The sequence below is a fragment of the Anomaloglossus baeobatrachus genome, chromosome 6, assembly GCF_048569485.1.
Source record: "Anomaloglossus baeobatrachus isolate aAnoBae1 chromosome 6, aAnoBae1.hap1, whole genome shotgun sequence".
Classification (NCBI taxonomy): Eukaryota; Metazoa; Chordata; class Amphibia; order Anura; family Aromobatidae; genus Anomaloglossus; species Anomaloglossus baeobatrachus.
The window spans coordinates 280,310,467-280,329,822 of NC_134358.1; the positions used below are offsets into that span (position 1 = coordinate 280,310,467).

Here is a 19,356-nt window from a genome sequence, read left to right on the forward strand (position 1 = left end):
CACTACCACAAGAGGTAGTAATGGCAGATACTATAACAGCTTTTAAAAAAGGGCTGGATGATTTCCTCAGTACACAAAACATTGTTGGTTATAAATGACTTAGTGACTAAATGTAGAACTGGTGGAGGAAGGTTGAACTAGATGGACCTAGGTCTTTTTTTCAACCTAAGTAACTATGTAACTATGTCGTTTTTTTTATTCTGTCTAACAAAAAGTTAAATAGAAAGAGATCAAAAACTATTATGTTGCCAAAAAGAGTACCAAACTTAAATTCATTCTGTAAAAAATCAACCCCTCATATGAATCTGTCAGCAGAAAAATAAAAAAAACTATAACCTTTATTTTGTAAGAAAGCATTTTTAGTGTGATAGTGGCAAAACCTAAAAAAACTATATAAATCTGGAATCTCTCTAATCTTACTAACTTGAGCAATAAAGCCACTAAATCAGGTTTATCACAAGGTGAACAGCGTAAAAAAAAAAATAAAAACAATTTTTCAAGCACTATTGATTTGTTCATTCTGCCTTTAAAAGCTCGCGGTACGGTGCGGCTCCTATTCATCCTGTGCTCTATGCTGAGCGCTTGCACCGGGATTATGAGATTATGTGTAAGGGTGCGTATGCATAATCAAAAATAGCAGTGTTTTGGATGCAGCATGATTTCTATGCATCAAAAATGCTATGTTGTGCAGTGCAAGCACAGTGTATGGATTTTTAGAATCCCATGCCCACTGTGCTTCTTTTCTCTGCAGCATAAACGGATATGTGGTGCTGCTAAACTAGATGCATGTCAATTTAGGCTGCAGATATGCGAGTGTCCTCAGCTGGAAAAACAGAGAGAAAGTCTACACCACATCAAACAATGATCATGGCCATGGCAACTGAGGTATTCTGTGAAGAACTCTTTCGTCTCCACAGGGGAAGACATGCTCAGTGCAGGATGCAGCATGTGCAGATCGTGGGTACGTGCCCTAAATCTATGAAAAACTTGATTCAGAAAAACATCCCATTGGAAAGCTCACTGTAATGCTGGAGTCACTTTGACCTCGCATCTGGCCTGTGGTCCAGTGGTGTCCATCTTTTTATGCTTCTTTTTAAGTGTGCACAAAAATGCTGTCATAAACAGTTTTGGTCAGCTTTGAAAAGACGGACACCGCTGAACAGAGGCCAAATGGAGTCTAAAGTAATTCTTCTGCCTCATTAGTGACTGGATCCTTTGCAGGTTTACCAGCGACATGTATGTCGGAGATGTAGATGGAAACTCCCATGTAAGTGCTCAGCATAGAGCACTAGATAAATGTGAACTGAACCAAAATGTTCTGTACCAAAATCAACACAAAATAGCATTCAACTAAGCCCACAAAAACACAAATCCCCACTTATGTCCATCATTGTTTAACATAAATATAAGGGTCTTTCACATTACTAGTAGCACTTGTAGATGGTTTCTGCTGTTCTGGTACCTCAGGGGCTCTTCCAATGTGACATGGCACCTGCAATCCATTCCAGCTAAATCTGCACTCCAACATAATGCGCCTTCCCTTCTTCACTTTGTACTGTGCCTCAAAAGTAGTTTTCGATTACATATGGGGTATTGATTGAACAACCAATTGTGTGGTTTATTATCTCCTGTTAACCTAGTGAATTTTAAAAATTTGGCATTAATGCAACATTTTTAAGGTTAAAAATTTATTTTTTTCATTTTCACAGCTCAACGTTAAAACATTTTCTTAAGCACCCACGGGTTCCAGGTGATCAATAACCATCTAGATAAATTCCTTGAGGGATCTAGTTTCCAAAATGGGGTCACTTGTGGGGGAGCTCCACTGTTTAGGTACATCAGGGGTCTCCAAACGCGACATGATGTCCACAAATTCCAGCTAATTTTACCTTCATAAGTCAAAGGGTGCAGTTTTTGAATGCTGTCACTTTTGTTTTTTTTTCTGTCACCTAAGCTTCTCGAAGTTATGTCAAATATCAAATGTGATGTGGTACCTAAAAAAATGGTTTTGTAAATTTTGTTGGAAAAATTAGAAATTGCTGATAAATATTGAACATTTCTAACTTCCCAAAAAAAAAATTGCTTTACAAATTGCTCTGATGTAAAGTAGACATGTGGGAAATATTATTTAGTAACTATTTTGTGTGAATTTGAAAGTTTGAAAATTGCAAAATTTTCAAAATTTTTACCATATTTCCAACATTTTCACAAATGAACACAAAAAGTGTCCTAATTTTACCACTAATATGAAGTATAATATGTCTTGAAAATCTCATAATCACCGGGATCCATTGAAGTTTTCCAGAGTTATAATCTGTCAAAGTGACACTGGCCAGAATTGTAAAAAATGGCCCGGTTATTAGAGGGAAAACTAGCTTGGGGTAAAAGGGTTAATTTCAAATAATAAAAGTTAAACTTGAATTGTCTTTAGTTAAGGTATCTCTTGTTACTTTTGGCAAATTGTGTCTATATTAGTTAACCCTATGATGACTGGGGAACAGATCTGAGGTTTAGTGTTCAACTTCTCGAGCACATTAATGTTCAATCAAGTGCAGAGCAATGCCGAACTTGTAGGCCCATTACTATTCAGTGACCTATGAAAACTCGTTCTATCAGTCAGCGTAGGGATCATTAACAATCTATTTACAATTTGCCATTGGCAACTAAAGCCCTAAACTAAAGACTGATCTAATTGATTATTATAAACTTTTAATTCATTATTTTAAGATCTTTAGGGCAAACTAGTTAAAAAACACAGAAGACCGTAGTCTGTCTTCAGCTGATATAGGTGATCATTCTACCATGAGAGATTTCCTATTCAGACTAACTGGATATCTATAGGTAAACTCTATATCATTTCTATCATGAATGACCACTGGTGTTCGCTAGTTAAAATATACCACACAGTAGCCTCCCCAACATGTTTCACCACACTGGCATCATCAGGGGGCTGAGGCTAATACTGACTTACTCTGTGTCTTGGCTTTAACTGATACCAATATTGGCCAATAGTAATCAGCGTTATTTGGTGTCGAGGACAGAAAACCTATCACATTGAGGGGAGTGTACTTTCTTTTAAGATCGTACAAGCTGATTCGTTCTTTGAACTATCTATGATGCCACTCGACATGTATTGGGCACATTCACCACTCACATGTTTCCCACTCATATACCGTAATCCAATCATAATATCTAAATTCCGTCCAGTGATAGGACTCCTACCACCGCGCTGGGGATTATATCCGGGTTGCCACTGCTGATATCATCGCGTTCGCGTTGGGTTAATCCTACCGCGCATGCACCCGCACTTAGACTCAGAGAGAGTAATTTTACATACCATGCATGTGTCGGAAAGCAAATTTCTCTCCAGACAGCGCATGCTCGCAGACTTAAATGGGAAAAACCTTTATTCTTATTAAAGCAGCAAGTCATTGACCCCTTTAACTGCATTGCAGGGCAATCATAACAGATAACAGCGCATGCTCACGGACTTAGGAAAATAAATCACTTGTTTCATATCCAACTAACTCTGTTTTGTGACATCTCTTTTGAAATCCCCTGGCTCAGAAAAATAATATAGCCTTATCTATGAGCTCTATCTGGACACTATATTTATATCACATCTGAGTTATTGTATATTGGCTGACTCGCCATATCAACAGAAATAATACATTTTATATTTCTCAGCTAATTCTTGCCAAGCTGTTATAGATTTCAATATTAATCTGTTGAGATATTATAAATAAAGGGGATGAATATGGCTTTCTATATGTAGCCTCTTTTCCTTTTTTATTATCATTATACAGCCTACTCAGAAAAAATCTATGAATAAAATTGCTTTCTTTTTGTCACTATCGTTAGTTGTCTTAAATAAGTGATTTTAGTATATCCATATATTCAGATTGCATTCCTCTATAAATACTGATAACTATTATAATAAGCCAAGGTAGAATAAAAATATCCTAATTATCTATCTTTTTAGGTCCTACATAGTGAATACACAACAAAATGTCCAAATATTCTCTACATTTCTTTATAATACGAAAATTATTATTGCATGGAGGTAAGTATCTGTTACAAGATAACTGACCTTTGAACCCTTAAATGAATGCTGTATATGTAAAACCTTCATTTAGGCCATTTGGGCTTATACAGTTTAATCTAAAGATCCACCTTGCCTCTTCTTTCAACAAAAGCTTGTCCATATTTCTTTTTCTTGCACCCAACCGAACTTGTCTAATACCCCAGAATTTTAAATCTAGGGGATTTTCACTATGACTTTATCTCATATGTCTAGAGAGTGGTGTATCAACTTTGGTGTTAATTGTACTTATATGTTTGCAGATCCTCCTCCAGAATTCCTGAATCATTTTTCCTACATATAATTTTCTACCTACATCCATTTATGGAGCAGGATCAGCTCCCTAAACCCTCACATATTTTGAAAACAGTAAAAGGTAGCTACTAAAGATAGGCAAATACTAAAATATTTGGGTTCGGATTATTCGTGTATTCATACCAAATAATAAACCCAATACAAGTCCATGGGAAACTGGAATAATTTTCTGGAGGACCTTGGAAGTATGTCTGGCAGCACTATAAAAATGCTGCAATGGATGGATAAGTGCTGAAACTGAATGGGAACAGCATGGTGAAGATGTTTGGATGCATTTCTCACACTTGGTATTGGGGAATAATCCAGCAAATAGAATGGATAAATTTAGCATACCGTTCTTCTTAAAATCTTGATTTTATTTGTTCAGTTCAATTCATTAAAATGCAGATTCATAAAACCATTTCAAAAGCCCTGAGCGCTACCTAACACATTTCGGTCCCCCGTACTTACTCATAGGCATGATGTTTCATACTGACAATCACCCAGAAATAACCCTGCTTTATATGTTACGATTCTGCATACGATATCGCATGCGATCGTAACCGCCCCCATCGTATGTGCGGCACTTTCAATTTTGTTCAATTCACACGTACTTACCCGTCCATACGACCTCGATGTGGGCAGCGAATATCCACTTCCTGAAATGGGAGGGACGTTCGGCGTCACATCGATGTCACGCAGCAGCCGGCCAATAGAAGCGGAGTGGCAGAGATGAGCGGGACGTAAACATCCCGCCCACCTCCTTCCTTCCACATTGCTGGCCGGGAACCACAGGACGCAGGTAAGATCTGTTCATCGTTCACGGGGTATCACACACTGCGATGTGTGCTACCCCAGGTACGATGAACAACCTGACGTTCAATTCATGAGGAATGAACGACGTGCGTTGCGATGAATGTTTTACCGTTCATTCGCAATCGCACGTAGCTGTTACACACTGCAATGTACCTTACAATGCCGGATGTGCGTCACTTACGACGTGACCCCGCCGACACATCGTAAGATATATTTTAGTGTGTAAAGCGTGTTTTACTCAAACCACAGGGCTTGAAATTTAATTAAACATAATTACTCCTTTATTTGTCACATGTGATGAATTACTACAAGAAGAGCATACCAAAGACTCTAAAATTAAATATAGAAACCACATTTCCCAATAGATTTAACCCTTTCTTGGTCACCTTATGTATATACACAATTCCACATTGAACATCTTACATGAACATTACATCAATACATGAACAAAACACAGTAAAATTTCTCATTATACTATAATGGCTTTATAATGCAAAATATTAATACAAGTACAGTGTAAGATCCATTTATTTTCAATAAATCACAGTGTATATTAAATCATATCACTGTCTCAAAACTGAAGCATAGACAAACATATTAGGAAAAAAAATTTTGCACATGTGAATAAAAATATGTTAAGTCATGTCTCAAGTTCAGACCCACAGAGATTCTTGTGTTCAGTTGCAGGATTCATAAAGCCTCCCTATCCAAAAGCACACGCTTCTAATTTCCCCCTCTTAATGGTTTCATTACCCTCTCAATGCCTTTCACTTTAAAAGAGGTCAGATTGCCTCTGTGCTGCTCTTCAAAATGCTTTGATAATCCTAACAGAGAACACTGATTTTTATCTGGGTTTGGATCTTATGAATTTGGGAATAATGTAGTCACAGTATTATGGGAATTAAAGCAAGAGTTTCCCCACAGCTGTCACACTGCTTCCTGGTCTGATCATTAAAATTCAAGAATATCCACTGCTTCTCCCACCCACACTCTGTTAACAGTGTCTGTGATTGGTCGCTGTCCTACTTTCTCCACCTACCCTCTGTGCTGACATCTATGATTGGTTGCCCTCACACTAGCTGTCTGGGTCAGGAAGCGGAATATAAAAATAAATCAATAATTGGAAAAAATGTTGTAGGGTCCCCCATATATTGACACCCACCCCTGGGTGAATCCCCTCTAGGTCTTTCCTGTAACATTCACATATCAACTGATTGATAGCTTTAACCCTTGTACTCTATTTCCCACAAGGTCCACCCCTGTTAATCAACAGTTAGTTACTGATTGGAGATTTTTTGTGATTCGTACTTAGGCTGGGTTCACACTAAGCGACAGCGACAACGAGGTTGCTGTTACGTCACCATTCTCTGTGACGTAACAGTGACCTTGTAAGTCGCTGTTATGATCGCTGCTTAGCTGTCAAACACAGCAGCCGAAGCAGCGACCATAACCACGCGCGTCGCTGTGCTGCAACATGAGCAGGGAGCCGCGCACACTGAGCGCTGGCTCCCTGCTCTCCTAGCTACAGTACCCATCGGGTTAATTACCCGATGTGTCCTGCAGCTACATGTGCAGAGAGCAGGGAGCCGCGCACACTGCTTAGCGCTGGCTCCCTGTTCTCCTAGCTACAGTACACATTGGGTTAATTAACCCGATGTGTCCTGCAGCCACATGTGCAGAGAGCAGGAGCCGGCGCTGGCAGCGTGAGAGCGGCGGAGGCTGGTAACTAAGGTAAATATCGGGTAACCACCTTGGTTACCCGATGTTTACCTTAGTTACAGCTTACCGCAGGCTGTCAGACACCGGCTCCTGCTCCCTGCACATTCAGGATTGTTGCTCTCTCGCTGTCACACACAGCGATGTGTGCTTATCAGCGGGAGAGCAACAATAAAAAAACGAACCAGGGCTGTGTGTAACGAGCAGCGATCTCACAGCAGGGGCCAGATCGCTGCTCAGTGTCACACACAGCGAGATCGCTAATGAGGTCACTGCTGCGTCACAAAAACCATAACTCAGCAGCGACCTCAGCAGCGATCTCGCTGTGTGTGAAGCACCCCTTAGTGTAGGATTACTTCTCCACACATGGTATCTGACTTATTCAGCGATGAAGTACCTCTAAAAGCCACAGGTGGCTCTGAGATTTATTTGTGGCTGTTAACTAGTTAGATTCGGCAGTCAATTTCTGACAACGGCATTTAACACTTGAAGACAAGAAGTGCGTCATTGAACCAATCCATCAGTGCACCCTTCATGTGATCGCATAATGCAAAAGGGTGATGACAACCTAGTGTCTGCTTAAGACCCTTCTGATTGTCATCCTGATCCTTCTTAAACTGCTGGCTGGCGTTCATACGAGATGTTGATTTTTGCTATACAGAGCAGTGCTAATGCACTGGTCTGTATAGACAAGCCAATCAGACAATGTAAGTTTCAAGTCTCCCAAAGGAACTATTCAATATAGTAAAAAGTAAAAAATGTTTTTTTAAAACTATAAAAAAACACAAAAGTTCAAATCATCCCCTTTTGCCCCATTAAAAATAAAAATAGAAAAAATAAATAAAAAATACACCTATTTGCTATCAAAGCATTCAGAAATGTCCGATCTATCAAAATATGAAATAAACTATTCTGAACAGTAAACGGCGTAAAGAGAAAAAATGCTAAATGCCAGGATTATGGTTTTTTGATCACTGTAATATTTCAATAAAAGGTGATCAACAAATCTTATCTATTCCAAAATGGTATAAGTATAAACATCCGCTCATGGAGCAAAAAGTGTTCCTCTGATAGCCCCAGAGAACGAAAAATTAGAATATTATGGTCTCGGAATAAGGCAAGAAAAGCAAATAGGGGTTTTTTCCCACTTAAAAATAAAAACAATCACCAAGTACTCACTTATTTGGGGAAACTTGAATCTTCCTGAGCTTAATAAACTTCAAAGGTTTGACCTGTGGCAATGAAAGGAGCTTAATAGATAGGTCAATTGTTTGATGAGAGGGGAATTAGGACATTTGATGCATTTAGGGGAGAGTTTGACATTCCAAAAAGCAGTATCGTCCAGTACTTGCAACTTAGGCATGATTGTGAAATGCAGTGTAGATCTGTAGGTTTGTCATCGATGGATCAGACCCCGCTATTGAATATCTCACTGGTGGGCAGAGAAACAATGGGGGAATCTCTTGGTACTATATGTATTTCCATGCAGCCAAGGACAAAATGGTGACTTGCTATCTTAGAGAAAAACTATAGAGGTTTTGGAGGAGATACTTTCAAATATTCCTTCACTGTTGGTTAATGAGTCACATAGGTTATCATAGGTATTTCTGGTATATAGGATCTACAGAACCCCTGTCTTTTTATTTAAAATAGGAGCAAACCCTAACTCCTAGTGTTGGAAATGTGTCATAGTGAATGTGGATTTAATACATCTAATGTCGAATCGTCCGCATCTACGACGGTATTGGGTAGGGGTGATGGATCTTATAGATTCTGTTTATGACTGTCAGGTTGACTGAAGTCTGCTGACTTGTATCCTTGGGTATACTGTTGAACTCCCGATTCAGGAGAGTCATAAGACAGCTATAACATGTATACTCTATCAAGCATGGAAGATTCTAATTTGTCCCGGCGAAATATGAACTCAAAGTAAGAGACAAAAGGCTGATGTGTTCCAAGAGTAGTTTAAGAAGGAGGGTAAGTGGGCATTGCTAAAAGGACCAGGATTAACAGTAGTGAATGTCAGATTCGGTTATATGCCTTGGTGTAAAAGTTAATTTGTAATGGAATAACTGCTGCAGTTAAAGGATGGTCTTGATTTGGGGGGGAGGGGTTTGTTTTGCTTATGTTTCTTGAGATTCTTTGTTTTATATGTAAATACTGACCTGGGGAATTACCTTGCCAGGTAATTTTACCATATATTGAAATCTCAAAAAAGCAGTGTAGAATTGCACTTTTTATGTAATTTCACAGTACTTTTTTTTACCATTTTTGAGAATGAAAAGTGTGATACAAAAGTACAACTTGTTCTGCAAAAAACAAGCTCTCATACATGGCTTAAGAAATAAAAAAAAGTTATAGCTTTTGGAAGAAGGTGAGGAAAACACAAAAACAGAAAATTGCCCGGGAGTGATGACTTTAATGACAAATTGTAAAAATGTTTATTTTCAAAATTAAAAAAAGCAATACATTTTCTTGGTTGCATATTAGTAGGGAAATATGAAGAAATATAGCTGATGGCTTGTCCAAGGGGAATGTGTAACACATTACACTTTTGCATAAGACACAATCAAAGTATTGTAAAATGACGTGTGACACATTCCCCAGAACCTGCCCTGGGCAATATGCGAGACTAACCAATACATTTAATCTGAGCCACAATATCAGCTTAGACCGCCAGGAAGGAGAAGTAGAATTCTTCTTTCAAAGTTGCTGAGAATTACAGACTTAAAGATAAACTCGTAAAAGTCTACACTATATTGCTTTTACTATTCATGTTTTTTTCTGAAATTAAATTGTGAACATAGTGCTTTATTTCAAAACATGCACAAGCTTTTAGTTGTATGAGGCTAGGGATAACATTTCTGAGTTATCTGCTTTTTAATCTTTAATAAGTCTCAACTGCAGAGAAATCTTTTGATACATTTATTACAGTAAAAACGTGCACAACAATATAAAGCTATGGCCATGATTTTATGCTCTAATAACTTTAATCAAGGTTGGTTTTTACATTTTGATGTGTATTGGTCTCTTGGTGAACTACAAAAGGATGCGCAGCTTTTAGAGACAAATCTCCCTTCTAGGCTTGTACTTGTAGTAAATATGCTCGCCCTGGATTATATGTCCAAAAACTAATGATGCAACCGCAAGAAAATGTTTTCTTATGCACTCAGCTTAATCTCTCTCTACGAAATGTTGTTTAGATTAGCATGCTGCTGACAAAGTATTACTTTGGAATAAACATTAATACCATCTTATTCTATTTTTATAGTGTTCATTTTTTGTAATTGGAATCTCATTATTGAGTTGTCATGGTCTGGTTCATAAAACTTTATGGTTTTGTTTTCCATGTTGCACATAAATGCTATATTGTTTTATGTCATATCTAATACCACAATTTTACAGTATTTCCTACAGTGCTCTCTTGTTTTGTGCCATTCAGCAATAGCAGAGTCTTAGGTACTTTCTAGTCTCTTTTTAGTTTGACTTATAAGTTCATTAAAAAATAAATTGGGTCTACTAAAGTATTCTTGATAATGTTTCACAATTAATACAGAGAATGCATAAGTCATCGATGGTTAAGTAGTGTTATGTAGAACAATCAGGGAATAAAAGAGTGCAATATAGAACCCAGCTAGAAAGTAATCAGAATTCCTTCTGTGCTTCCTACCGTAGAGGCCATGCATATCCACAAGGCTCATTTTACCTAGTATGGTTCGACCTTGGTTAAGTGACTATAAGTCATTTTACCTTTTTTATTTGTGGTATATATCAGCATAATATCTATTTTTTACCATATAAAGATATATAGTAAAACAAAACTGTAAATTTTGTATTTTTGTATTAGTATTGCAGTTAATTCAAGACACTACACATTAATTTGATGATGATTATGATTATTATTATTATTATTATTATTATTCTTGCTCCATTTATTCCATGGCACTTTACATGTGAAAAGGGGGTACACATAGTAGAGACAAGTACAATAATCATAAATAAAACAAGGCACAGACTGGTACAGGAGAAGAGAAGTCCCTGCCCGCGATGGCATTTGATGGGATCATCTACATTTTTTCATGAAAAAAATAAAATGATGACATATACTTTCTTGGTCAATAAAGTGGGTTTCACCATTCAGAACATTTAAAGAAAATACAACAGGTCACCAGGGCAGGTGATATTCTGATAAAGTGAGGAACCACAGGAACCAGGATGGTGCACGGATCAGGTTCACGGCCAGGCCAGGCCAGGCTTTAGGCAGACATTTAGAAATAGAAATCCAGCTTCCAGATCTGGTAAATTCTTTAAACAATTCTTTTATTAGATGTGCATTAAAGAGTCTGTTTTCCAATTTCAATAAAAACGCAACATTGCGGTGTGAGGGAAAAACGCATTTCCGATGGGTCACGTCCTTAATCTGAGAATGCCCACTATTCCCTGTATGGTTCTTTTCAGCACTTTTTACATATTTCATAAGCAGAAACCTTGGGCCTGCTTATGCTAGGCTAGGACTTCTGATTAGGTCTAGGAAGACAATGCGTATCCTTGTGCCCCCCAACCTTATATTGCACACTCTAGGCAAAGGCTTCCGATTAGGCCTGGGAAGACAATGTACATGCTCATGCCCCATGACCTTACAATGCACACTCTAGGCCATGGTTTCCGATTAGGCCTGGGAGGATAATATGTATACTTGTGCCCCACTCACTTTTTTGACCTCACCCCACTGCTTTGGCCACATTCCCTGTATGGTTCTTTTCAGCATTTTTTAAACCTTTCATAAGCTGAAACCTTGGGCCTCCTTATGCTAGGCTAGGACTTTTGATTAGGTCGGAGAAGTCAATGTTCATGCTAGTGCCCCACAACCTTGCAATGCACATTCTAGGTCAAGATTTCTGATTAGGCCTGGGAGGACAATGCACATGCTTTTTCCCCATGACCTTACAATGCACTCTCTAGGCCAGGGCTTCCAATTAGGCCTGGGAAGACAATGTGTATGCTGGTGCCCACAACCTTACAATGCACACTCTAAGCCACTGCTTCCGATAAGGCCTGGGAATACAATGCATATGCTTGTGTCCACTACCTTACAATGCATACTCTAAGCCAGGGCTTCTGATTAGGCCTGGGAGGATAATGTGTGTGCTCGTGCCCCACTCACCTCTTTGGCCTCTTTCACTGCTCACTATTCCCTTTTCAGCAACTTTACATCTTTCATAAGCTGAAACCATGAGCCTCCTTATGCTAGGCTAGGACTTCTGATTAGGTCTGAAAAGACTATGTGCATGCTAGTGCCCCATGACCTTGCAATGCACACTCTAGGCCAGGGCTTCTGATTAGGCTTGGGAGGACAATGCACATGTTTTTGCCCCTTGACCTGACAATGCACACTCCAGGCCAGTGTTTTGATTTAGGCCTGGGAAGATAATGTGCATGCTTGTGCCCACAACCTTACAATGCACACTCTAGGCCAGTGCTTCTGATTAGGCCTGGGAAGACAATGCACATGCTCAAGCCCCATGACCTTGAAATGCACACTCTAGGCCAAGGCTTCTAATTAGATCTGGGAGGACAATGTGCATGCTCATGCCTCATGACCTTGAAATGCACACTCTAGGCCAGGGCTTCTGATTAGGCCTGGGAGAAAAATGCACTTGCTCGTGCACTATGACCTTACAATGCCAACTCTAGGTCAGGGTTTCCAATTAGGTCTGGGAAGACAATGCATTTGCTCATGCCCGATTACCCTGCAATACTTTAGGCCAGGACTTCAAATTAGGCCTGGGAAGGCAATGAGAATGCTCATGCCCCATGACCTTATAATACCCATTCTAGGATGGGACTTCCTTCCATGACTAGGCCTTGGTCAGGCCTGTGCAGGTAAAGCTTAATATTCTAATATTTTGATGTTAAATAAAATTCTGTGACCTTATGACACATAGCGGGATGTCCTGAGCCTGATTGCAGCTAAACTTCTTACTTAGCATAAAAATGCCTGCATTTTCATTGCTAGTGGTGGAAACTAGAGTCATAGTTTGTAGGCTGGTGGCTGGTGAATTGAGTACTGTATGACTAAAAGTCAGCAGCTCCTGGGAGAAATAAACTTAATTTTCTGCCTGCTGCCACATTTCATGACGATATTAACAGGCAGAAAAACCCTTTATCTACAGTTTAATTTCATTATTGGACATTTCAGGTTCCCATTAGGTTTATTATAATGAACAATCAATTTGTGGAGAACAAATTGACTTTGAATGGAATTCAAATCTGATCAGATCCATTCATCTATACTATTAGTAGCAGTGAAGTTTTTTTTATATTTTATCCTAGATATATTTTAAGCTACCGTAGTTAAGTCAGCATTCAGAATGTAAACTATGAAAAAGGAAAAATATGTAGTAAATTTCATTCAATTATTTGAGTAGTTATTCTTTTTAGTTTTAAGAATATAAAAAGTACATGAGATGTGCAAATTAAAGGGACATATTTGGACTTTGAAGACAAAGCTGCATTTTTTTCTATTTTAGCAGCACTGTATACCGGCAGGCATAATGTCTCTTTTTTCGGATGCATTTTTCTGTTTTCTGCTGTATTTTTTAATGAACCATTGGTGATAACTACATAGCGCCAGCATTGTAAACTAAATGTATGGCAGATGGTTCCAAGGTATTAGTACCAAACTAAATATGGCATCATATTGCTTTAGCACAAAATTTGTGACTCATATCCAAGGGACGTTTTATGAGGTACTAATTATAGGTTTCATCATGCATATTTTGAAAAGTTATATATTTTTTTCCTCTTTGATAAAAATGCTGCAGCCAGATGGTAATATAAAATCTATAGTAAAATCAAATAGAAAAAAATATTTTGGTATTTGATGTCTTTATATAGCTTGTGAAGTTTGTGGCATTTTTATAAAAATGCAGCCCACTATTAGTATGGTTTTTTAAAGTCTCTTTGGAACTTTTAGGCTAAGTTCACATGATGAGTAGTTTGATGCTTTTTTGATGTTGAACATTTCTACACCAATTAGCTACATTTTGTTACTTGTAGTTTTCTTTTCATTACATTTTTTAGTGCATTTTTTCTATTCAATTTTATCTCATTTATTCTACTGCTGCTTTTTCCTCTTTTAGTACATTTTTTTATATAGCTGCTTTTCTTTGAAAAACGTCCAGTTATTTAGCTTTGTGAAAAGTTTATTCATAAAGTCATGTGTTTCCTCTGTGAAAACGCAATGAATAAACATTTGGGTTTATTACAGGAGGATTTTTTTCTTCTCATTCAAGTCTAAGGGCTCAGTGCCACTTGTGTTTTACACTCGTATCAGTGCAAAACTATGGAGCAGTGTCCATCTGCGATTGAGAAATGATGGGGCAGTGTCCATCTACGATTGAGAAATGAATCGCAGCATGCTACATTTGGCAGCAAATTTCGGCTCACACACCCCCATACAAGTCTATAGGAGTGTGGGAAACATCGCACTGCACTCACTTGTCATCCGAGTGCAGTGTGATGTATGGAGAGACAGGCCGTGGAGGAAAGGAAGGAGGTGCTTCTTCCCTCTTCTCCGCAGCTGTGATCCGATCACAAGATCATATCACAGTCGCATGACCGTCGTCTCATGCAGCAGAGGTTCTTTAACAGATTGCTTCAGATGATCTCCCATCAGAAGCTAGATGTAAGTTGGAGTGAGGCCTAATGGGAAAATCTGCAAATAAAATGCTTACTTACCACATAAGAAATTGACAAGTTGCAGATGACAAAACGGCTGCACAGGTCATTTTATATATTCCTATAAATCCTATGTACTTTGCAAAAATTGTAGGATGCTGAGTTTCTTTGGCCGTAAAAATGCATAGCCTCAAAAATGCTTCAAATGCTCATTTTGGAACGTAGTCTAAAAATTACCTGAAACAAGACATAAAATAACACTTTGAACATTTGTGAAAAAGTCCAGTTTTTGCACAAGCTCTAAAAAATCTGAAAAAAGTATGTGGGAATGAAATCTACATGTGATACTGTATGAGCACTGTGTAAAATAACAGGTTACCTAAGCCATTCAGACACACTTTCAGTCAAGCTGAGAAAAAAGACTGCAAATAGGGTCTTACCAGATATAAATTTGCAATATGTACAATATTACACTTACCTAATGGAGTTGTGAAAGTCACATCACCTATAAAGGCTTGTAAAGAGATGGCGGCTGCCGTAGGCCCACGAGGGTTAAAAGTCGGTGCTGGAAAGGAAAAGTGGGGTTAATGCCATGCTGCTAGTGAATAAAAGAGATTGTTGTTTTTTAATAATTTTCTTTAATTCATAGGTCGAAGCGTTTCAGGGCTGAAGTCCCCTTCTTCAGGACCAAAAAGAATCAACAATTCAAGATGTATTGTTGATTCCTTTTGGACCCGAAGAAGGGGATTTGAGCCCTGAAACACTTAGACCTATGAAATAAAGAAAATTATTAATTATCAACAATCTCTTCATTAGGCGGCAGCATGGCATTAACCCACTATTCACCGACACTCTCAGTCAAAGCCCCCTCTTAGGGTATGTGTACATTGCTTTTTTTAGATGCTTATGTAACGCCCCTGCAACTGGGTCGTTACAGAGTATTACATGTTACCCCATTTTTCCCGGGAAGGAGGGAGAAGAGTACCCACACACACACACACACACACACACACACACACACACACACACACACACACTGGCAGGAAAGAGTTAAAAAGCTTTTCAGCACGTAGTTTGAGTCTGCATGACTCATCCTGTCTCCTTAATGAGCAAGTCTCCTTAAAGTGCAACCTGATGGGAGAGGGGCTTGAGATGAGGAGTGAGTTCAGAGCAGACAGAAGTTTTAGTCAGAACGTTAGAAGCTGCAAGAGAGGGTATTTTAACTTGGCGCTGTGAGCAGGGTCCGGACAAGACCCGGTAACGCGGGTGACGAGTGCCTTGCGTAAACCATCTGCAAAATTGGATTGTCTAACATTTATTTTGGTGCCCGCGGCTGTGCACATGCGACAAATGTACTTGAACTGTACAATGGCGTCCATTGAGGGTGGAATGGGCGCCATGCGTACCAACAAGGACTGGACTTGCCCGCCCTTCGTGGGTGGGGCTGAAGCGGGGCAAAAAAATCTGTGCCCGCCCCTTTGTTGGACATTTGCTAGGAGCCAGGAACCCTGCCTCCCCAGGACCACGAGAAGATGGGGAGATGATATGGACTGCCCGGATGTGAGCTTTAGCGAGTGGTGGCCGGAGGGGTGAGCCCGACACCGCAGCCTGTACCGGGATTTGGACTACTGAGTTTACTCCCTAAACCTGGGTACCTGGAGGGCTCTGGAGCATCGTAAGGAGGCCTGTTCCCGAAAGATTAAATGTTTTGACATATGCAAATGTTTATTTTTCCATGCTTTTCTCTTTTTACTTGTTCTTTTTCCTCCTGCCTCTTCCTATCCTTTATTGGGTCCCGGTAGAAGGGACGTGTCAATTTGTTTACCTATGAAAAAGGTTTTTTGGGGGGTTTTTTTTGCGGTGTTGTTTGTTGTTGCAACCCCGGAGTGTTGCATTTTTGGTCTGGAGGAGTGTAACGCCCCTGCAACTGGGTCGTTACAGGGTATTAAATGTTACCCCATTTTTCCCGGGCAAGAAGAAGAAGAGTCCCCTCACACACACACACACACACACACACACACACACACACACTGGCAGGAAAGAGTTAAACAGCTTTTCAGGACATAGTTTGAGTCTGCATGACTCATCCTGTCTCCTTAATGAGCAGGTGTTCAGGTCCCCATGACAACCTGATGGGAGGGGGGCCTGTGATGAGGAGTGAGTTCAGAGCAGACAGAAGTTTTAGTCAGAACGTTAGAGGCTGCAAGAGATTGCAGACTTACACAGGGCAGCTCCTGTTGAGGAGATACCACGAGACCAGGGCTAATAACATCTGATGAAGGGAATGGAGCTGAGGACTGGGGATCCATGGAGAATGTTGTATCCGGTGGCGGTTTGGTGTTATGCTACCGGGATGAGAGAGACAGAGAGGCGTCGAGTTCCCAAGATGCTCTATGCCACGGGGACGGCACTAACACACACGGAAGGGAGAGACCCCCAGATCACCTCACCGGACCCCCCCTTCCTCCTACCTGCCCGGGACCGACCAAAGGCTCCCGTGGGGAGCAATTCCATCCGGCTGCCTGTAACACCTGCCCCGGAGAAAGACTGTGCAGCATCAGCTGAACACCTGGCCGCACACCATGGGTGGCGCTGCTAGCATCCCCCGTCCCCGTCCCATACCATTTCCTGGGTTAGAGCGGTGGCAGAGGAGGCCGAGATCGCAGTGGCCACCGTGAACGATGGCATGCTCCCCAGGAACCCTCACCCTCCTTCCTTCCCCCCTTGTCACACCGGACTGACTGTTGGACTTTTCCCGGGGTGACGGAAGCCGGGTCGGGCCACTCGCAGCCTGACCCCGCATACCACCGGCTCAGTGACCGTGCCAGCCCTGCAGGCCCCGGCGCGGACGTTTCACTTAAGGAAAACACAAATGTATTTCCTGAACCATTTTTGCCGTCTCTTTAGTCATTTTGGGGAGGCTTTGTCACAACCATCTTTTAAAAAGAAATGTACATATACAATATTGGCAGCTTTCAAGTAGAAAACGCCTGAAAAATGGTAAGGTGGTCACTTATTTGTGCTGCTTCATGGCTTTTAAAGCCTGAAGGGGTTTAAAGAAGCTACAAAATTTGTGTGGCAAAATGGTTCAACTTTGTTGTTTGCATATTATTTTTATTTTACATATACTGAGCACTTTTTCTAATGGGTTAAAGGCAGAATTTTTCTCAAAAATACAGCATGTGTATAATCCATTAGGGTATTCCAAATAAATAATTCACTGGCACTGCCGATATCCCATATCAAAGAATGAAGGTACAGCTTTGGGACAAGCTGCTAGAAGCAAACATGTTGCTCATTGAAAATATGCATCCATACTCAAATATGTAGGAAGGATAAATACAAATCAGTGCACTCACCACTGGTAAGTTTCACTTCATTTGTTCATATATGAGCAGAAGAACTGGAATAAAATAAATGTCAGAAGCAGCACACTTTTGCACTGGTGACTAGAGATGAGCAAATCAGGCAAAATTTACATTTTGCACAGAAGTTATTCTCTGTGCACTTGATGTTCCTTATTATGTCCTGCCGCTTCTCTAGACCCCAAAGGGAAAAATCGTAAAATGTGAAAAATACTTATAGTCAACAGTTACCTCTCCAGCCTCTCCGCTTTTCAGTTATCCATATGTTCTCACCACATTTTCCTATCACCGCTGTGAGCGCTGAAATCCCCTTTAATGTAGGCTGGGACTTTCAAATCTAATGAGAACCGGGAAGGTTCTATGATAGCATGTGGAATTTCATGACATCACATCTTGTGTTTTACACAGAACTGTCCTGGGTCTCCTCATAACTGGAAGTCCCGACCTTTCATTAGAGACCTTGGGACTTCAGCATTCATGGCGGTGAAAAGTAGAAGTGTAATGAAGAACGGGCAGATGATGCTGGGCAGTAACTAGGGCCAGAGATATTAGCAGTGAGGTGAGTTGAAGCATTTATTTATTTTTAACCATTCAGTAGCCATTTTTTTTCTGAATGAAGGTGACCAGTGGCTGGGGTTCGTTCAGTTGCCTGGGGTGATAGACACAACCTTTTGCTTTGGGGAGACACTGAGTTTATATTGAAGCTGGTAACACTAGGAGCACTCAGAGTTAATGATTAAAAGGATTTGACAGCATTTGTTGGTTCATAATTATTCATATTATTATGTCTATATACTAATATGTAGTTCATACCCTTTATGTTTATAAGATTCATTATGTATTTTTTACATGCATGTACCGTATTTTTCGGCCTATAAGACACACTTTTCTTCCCCCAAATGTTGGGGGAAAGTGGGGGGTGCGTCTTATAGTCTGAATGTAGTGAATGGCTGCGAGGAATAAGGGTGCTGTGGTGGAGCGGGTAATCGGCGGCATGAGCAGGCTGCAGCAGCGCCTACCATGACCAAGTGGGCCCACTCATTTCATATGCATATCCATCCTCCTGCCCATCATCTCTAAGCGCTGAAGCCGGTGCTGACAGGTGGACGGGATGATTGACAGGGGATGTGTGCATAATTAACAGCCGGCCCACGTGATAACCCTTGGCAACTACAGCCTCGAGTGATCATGTGCGGCTGTATTCACTGCTTTCCACACATCATCATTAGCACGGGGTGCAGTGAATAAGTATACTCACCCGTCACTGTTGAATGCAGCATCGCAATGTCCTCCTGTCTTCCGGCCTCTGCTGTGTGTGGAGACTAGCGGTGCACACAGAGATGACGACATCGCTTTGTGCACCGCTAGTCTCCACACACATCAGTGGGCTGGTAGACAGGAGGA

At 40.3% G+C, this 19,356-nt stretch overlaps 1 protein-coding gene across 8 annotated transcripts in view; it reads left to right on the forward strand.

Annotated features, from left to right (window-relative positions):
* The window catches only part of CDH12 (cadherin 12), a 1,513,562-nt gene that overhangs the window by 973,106 nt on the left and 521,100 nt on the right, over window positions 1-19,356 (forward strand). The window contains exon 5 of one of the 8 annotated variants that reach the window (XM_075314862.1): window positions 3,983-4,063. The exons of the other annotated variants lie outside the window; for them this stretch is intronic. The gene's annotated coding sequence lies outside the window, so the exon portion shown is untranslated. The remainder of the gene's footprint in view (window positions 1-3,982; window positions 4,064-19,356) is intronic. 8 annotated transcript variants of the gene reach the window in all.